Below are 5,931 nucleotides of genomic sequence, written 5' to 3'. Positions count from 1 at the left end.
AACATATGAATGGACAAAGAAAATGTAGAGTATTATTCAGCTCTAAAAAGTTTTTTAAAAATTGATGCCATCTTTGATGGCAGCATTTCCATGAAGCCAACTGCAATACCCTAACCCCATCTGCCTTGCAACTTGTTCCTAAGAACAGAATGGATGTCCCATGACTGCTCTATACAGCACTCAACACCTCCCTTATTCATACAAGGACTAATTGGGGAATCAGTTATTTCTCTTTATGTTCCAGTGTCATATGGGAAGAATGTGCAGAACATTGAGGAGGGTAAAGAAATGTGTATGACTTTGTGGAGAATATTCAGTAGCAAAAGAAATTCCCCTGGGGCTTTGAAGTGTCAGGAGGCTCCAGGCAGAGGGCCGTTGGTGTCACTTTGCCCTGCATTCTTAAACTCTAGCTAGGTGCTGGTGTCAGGTAGGCTGCACTTCCTGGCTGTACCTTTTCCTGAAAGCATGGGGAAGACATGCTGGCTCTGAAATCATGTGCCTAAGAATGACATTAACAAGACAGGAAACAGGGAGAGACAGGGCTGCGGTGATTTATGCTAGGAGATTTATGATGTGATTTAAGGCTCTGGATCAGGCCCACCTGAGACCTAGAACTTCTTCTTCTCTCTGCCAGAGCCTTCTCTCTGTAGCCTAGGCCAGTTTAAAAAAAGCTTTATCAGAGGGGCGGGAACACCAAAATGGCGCCAGAGCCAGTGGCGGGTTGAGCCTGCTGGCCCTATCCGGAGAAAGTGTACGGTCCCGGGCCTCTAGTCCCTTTCTGGACATGGAGGATGTGGAGGTGCACTTCGCTCACCTCTTGCAGCCCATCCGGGATCTCACTAAGAACTGGGAGGTGGACGTAGCGGCACAGCTGACTGGACCAGATCTGCATTTCTTTTGATGAAGGCAAAACCACTATGAACTGCATTGAGGCAGCACTATTGATCCAGGGCTCAGCTTGTGTCTACAGTAAAAAGGTGGAGTACCTCTACTCGCTGGTCTACCAGGCTCTTGATTTTGTTTCTGGCAAGAGGCGAGCCAAGCAGCTCTCTTTAGTACAGGAAGATGGGAGCAACAGAGCCGTCAACTCAGGAGTTCCTATGAAACAGAGGATGAGCTCCTGTCCCTGGATGACTTCCCTGACGCCCGGGCCAATGTGGATCTGAAAAATGACCAGGCATCCAGTGAGCTGCTTATTATACCCCTTCTGCCCATGGCCCCTGATGAAGTGGAAAAGAACAACAGCCCCTTGTATAGCTGTCAGGGTGAGGTCTTGGCCAGCCAGAAGGATTTCAGGATGAACACATGTACCCCCTGCCCCAGAGGTTCCTTTATGTTGGATCCAGTGGGAATGTGTCCTGTGGAGCCTCCAGATGTGTGCCCCATGCCAAGGAGCCGGAAAGATGCTGAGGATGTTGAGGAGCAGCCAATGGAAGTCTCTAGGAATGGGAGTCCTGTTCCTGTACTCTGCGTCTCCCAAGAGCCAGATGGCCCTATGCTCAGTGGTGGAGATGAGGATGCAGAGGATGTAGCAGGACTCCCAGAGGTTGCTCCAGAGCCTACAGAGCCCAGGACCTCACAGCAAAGTGCCACCTTGCCAAGGAGATACATGCTACGGGAGCCACGAGGGGCCCAGGAGCCTGTCTCCCGGCTACAGGACACTCCCGACCCCTGGCAGAGCCTGGACCCTTTTGATTCCTTGGACTCCAAGCTCTTCCAGAAAGGTAAGCCCTATTCTGTACTCCCCTGTGTGGAAGAGGTTCCAGGACAGAAGCGCAAGAGGAAGTGTGCTACCAAGCTGCAGGACTTCCACTAGTGGTACCTGGCTGCCTATGCCGACCATGCTGACAGCAGGAAGCCTCGGCGAAAGGGCCCAACCTTTGCAGACATGGAAGTGTCTGTACTGGAAACATGTAAAAGAACAGCTCGAGACCCTTCAGGAGCAGCAGAGACGTAAGGTGACTGAGAGATGGCTGCCCAGTGCCAAAGAGGATCTGTGGCCTATAGAGGAGGAATGCTTGGAAGATTCCCTAGAAGACCTAGGGGTAGCAGATGACTTTCTAGAACCTGAAGAGTATGCAGAGCCTGAAGGGGTGATGCCTGGTGAAGCTGCTGACCTAGATGGAGACACTATGCTAGAGTCCCTGAGATATGAGGAGCTGGTCCAAAGAAATGTGGAACTCTTCATTGCAACCTCCCAGAAGTTTGTCCAGGAGACAGAGCTGAGCCAGCACATCAGGGACTGGGAAGATACTATCCAGCCCCTGCTCCAGGAGCAGGAGCAGCATGTGCCCTTTGTTATCCACACCTATGGGGACCAGTTGGTCTCACGGTTTCCCCCAGCTCAATGAGTGGTGTCCCTTTGCAGAGCTTGTAGCTGGGCAGCCTGCTTTTGAGGTGGGCCGCTCCATGCTGGCCTCCTTGCAACTGGCTAATGACTATACAGTGGAGATCACCCAGCAGCCAGGACTGGAGGCAGCTGTGGACACCATGTCTCTGAGACTGCTCACACACCAACGAGCCCATACCCACTTCCAGACCTATGCTGCCCCCTCCATGGCCCAGTCTTGAGTGGAGAGCACTGAGGCAGGGGTGGAAGGTAGTGTATACCTGGAAATCTTGTGCCCTTAATGTGCTGTGGGGCCATTTACTCCAGTGCTGTTTCCTGGGTGGCCTAGCCTAATAAAGTGGCATTGCTACCCCTTAAAAAAAAAAAAAGCTTTATCAGATTAAACAGTAGTGATGGGTGGCTGGCATGGAAAGGACTTTGTGAGGATGGAAGTGAAAGGGAGATGTCTGCTCACTAAATTTAAGGCCCCTCCACTCATGCTTTGAGATATAGCTGGCATCTTTAATGTAATGGATAGCTGAAGGTAACTTCCTCTCTAACCCTCAGCTGCCCTATCATGCTTAACTTCAGTCTTACCAACCTGGTAAAGGTACCACCAACTGAGACAAGCTTCTGATCCTTGTCTCTGAGCACTTCCCATCAATGCAGGTTAGCAGAGAAGGTGGGTCATAACTATTTAAGACAGATTCTGATAATCTAGAAAGGCAGATAACTCTAAAATGCTGTGGCTTCTCATAACCCTGTAAAGTTCTCTGGATCCAGGTGGCTCTCTGGAACAATTGTCCCCCATGCAATGACAATGGTCACCCAGGTCACCCAGACTTCTCTGATCCTCTGAATTCAGCATTTCAGTGGTTGAGAAGCTTTCTCCAGTGGCCACAGCAAGGGAACTAAGTTCACATGGGGCTATGGGGCTTTGGTCCCGCTGTGGCCCAGGGCAATTCACTGGAAGTCATTACAAAACCCAGTCAGAATGTGTGCCCTTCAGTTTGTTCTTTGCTTGTTTTAAGTGTGACTGTCATGCTCAGTTTATTTCACCCATCGCCAGCCCTTTGAGTCTGAGACCTATGAAGTCTCAGAAGCTCATATGTGGAACCTCTACACTTGGATTAAAGTACTGGTTACTGTCAATTTTCTGTATGGGCTTCATATTTGTATTTTGGGCAGACTCCACAAATTAGTAGCCAGTCCCAGCCTTGTCTTTGTGTGTCTCTGTGCAGTGGCTCCCAGTAAACTGGAAAGCACATGGACCTGGGGCCAGACAGAACTGGATTATAAATCCAATTTCAGCATCTTTTAATCAGCATTCTGTGATTTCAGGTATTTTAAATTTTGCTCTGGTGAATAGCTGGTTGTGATACTAGATGCCACAGACATGTGCATTTCTGTGTACTCAATATTTCTACAAAAACTATGCCATTTATATATGTGCTGTTCATGTGTTTTTAATCATACTTGCCTAAAGAAGCATCTGGCATTCAGGGATACGACAGGCATAGTGGCTCAGGCCTGTGATTCCCAGCACTCAAAAGGCTGAGGCAGGAGGACAGCAAGTGAGAGGCCAGTCTTGACCATGGTAAGTCCAAGATAGCTTGACCTATATGGCAACACTCTGTCTCAACAAAAATCAAACAAAGTGGCTGATAGATCTGGGGCTGGAGTTGTGGGCTCCCCATATTCATATGGACAGGCAACCTGGGGGACATAGAGAAATGATGCTCATAAGAACTGCTTACTGTCTTATTCTCTGCAGCTTGTTTCACTTATACAATCCAGGACCACCTGCCCAGGTGTGGCACCATCCACATCAATCATTAATCAAGAAAATGCCCCATAGACATGCCAATAAGCTAATCTGATGGAGGCAATTTCTCAACTGAGGTTACTTCTTCCTGGGTGACTCCAGTTTGTGTCAAGCTGACAAAAAGTAACTCGCATATGCATCAAAACTCCGCCTCCTAAAATCTCCCCTTCCTGCTTTAGAGCAAAGGCCTCCAAAGACTATAGGCAAAAATAAAATCTGGAAGCAGTTCACCTATGGGCTGAGAAGCAGCATTACTCTTTTGCCTCATTTCTATAACCTTTCCTAGGTCAGAACAAGCACCCATATGCCCTGGTAAGCAATCATGGTAATATGCTCTGTCAGCTCAAAACCTAAGCAAAACCAAAAAAAAAAAAAAAAAAAAGTGTAATACACAGATTCTGCAGGGAATAGAAGCACCACTCGCTGCTTATTCTTGGTGGAGTGCAGAATGGCTGTGGTATCTTTGGAAGCTTCTCACTACTCTCAGGATCCACAAGAACCCCATGTAGTACTTTCACACATCAATGTCTTCCATCCTTAAGGCTGTCCCTTTCTGAGCTCTATAACCACCCAAGGCCTATTAGGCTAACTCCAAAACTATAGTTCACTCTCTACACCAAGCCTTGTTCAGGCCTTTTCTGAACTCTGGCACCAAATACCTAGAAGGTCTCAGAGATGTCTTCCTGATTATTCAGGGTAGATTTAGGCATCTTGGTTCTCATAACCCATCTATCCACCTATTCATCTGTTCACCCACCAATTTATCCATCCACTCACCCATCTATCCATATACCCATCCACCCACCCACCCATTTATTTATTTAACCATCAACTTATGCACCCACCCACGCACCTATTCATCCATCCACCTATCTACCTATCCATATATCCACCCAACCACCCACCTACACACATATCACGCACCCACCTCTCTATCCATCCTTCTAACCACTCACCTACCCACATGCCCTTCCATCCATCTATCCACCCATGCATTTACCCATCCATCAACCAACCAACCCATCCATCCACACACCCACCCACCCATCCATATTCATACCCACCCATCTATCCATCCACCTACCTATCCATCATTCATGCATACTTTTCCATTTTCCCCTTTAATTTCCCTCACTAGTACTTGTTTGATTATTTCTTCCTTCTCACACTTTGCTATTAATTTCTAAAAGCTATTTGTGAAAGCCTACTACTCTAAAAACCATCGAAGTCACAGTTGGGAAGTTTGATAATTTCACCAAGGCAGACTATAAAATGCAAACATTGGCAAAAGTTTCTTAACATTTCAGAAAATCATGAAAATGCCAAGGTAAACTCATTGCTATTGCAAATTTAATCCCTCCCCTTCTTAAAAGCTAAAAATCTCCCCTCTTTGGCCAGCAGGAGATGAGCAAGCCTAAAGTGGGACCATGCAAGGCTACATTAGGCCAATTCCTTCCTGTCCCCAAACCCAGCATGGCAGAGAAGTGGTAAGTCCTCTCTTAACTTTTCTCATCCCATTTTAAAATCAGTATTAAAATGGAGAGAATAATAGTTAACCTAATGCCCTACTGTTTCCACCCCTAGTAACCATGAATGTCAGGCTCCTTTTCAAAATCATTTCCTCATGAGCATTCCTTAAATCTCTTGGGATAGGGGAAAACTGCCCTGGAAGTATTGTATTGAAAGCCTATGAGAAAGAAGAGCTTGAGATTAGGAAGTGATTTACCATTAGCTCCCGAAGCTCCATACCTGTACCAAGGCAAGTACCAAGGCCAGC

The 5,931-nt window shown here is 47.2% G+C and overlaps 1 pseudogene; it reads left to right on the top strand.

The window, feature by feature from the left end:
* The first annotated feature begins 715 nt into the window (after positions 1-715).
* LOC102918933 (condensin-2 complex subunit H2 pseudogene) lies at positions 716-2,718 on the top strand (annotated as a pseudogene).
* Positions 2,719-5,931: the final 3,213 nt, after the last annotated feature.

Source organism: Peromyscus maniculatus, chromosome 1 (genome assembly GCF_049852395.1).
Source record: "Peromyscus maniculatus bairdii isolate BWxNUB_F1_BW_parent chromosome 1, HU_Pman_BW_mat_3.1, whole genome shotgun sequence".
Taxonomy (NCBI): Eukaryota; Metazoa; Chordata; class Mammalia; order Rodentia; family Cricetidae; genus Peromyscus; species Peromyscus maniculatus.
This window is presented reverse-complemented; position numbering and strand designations above follow the sequence as displayed.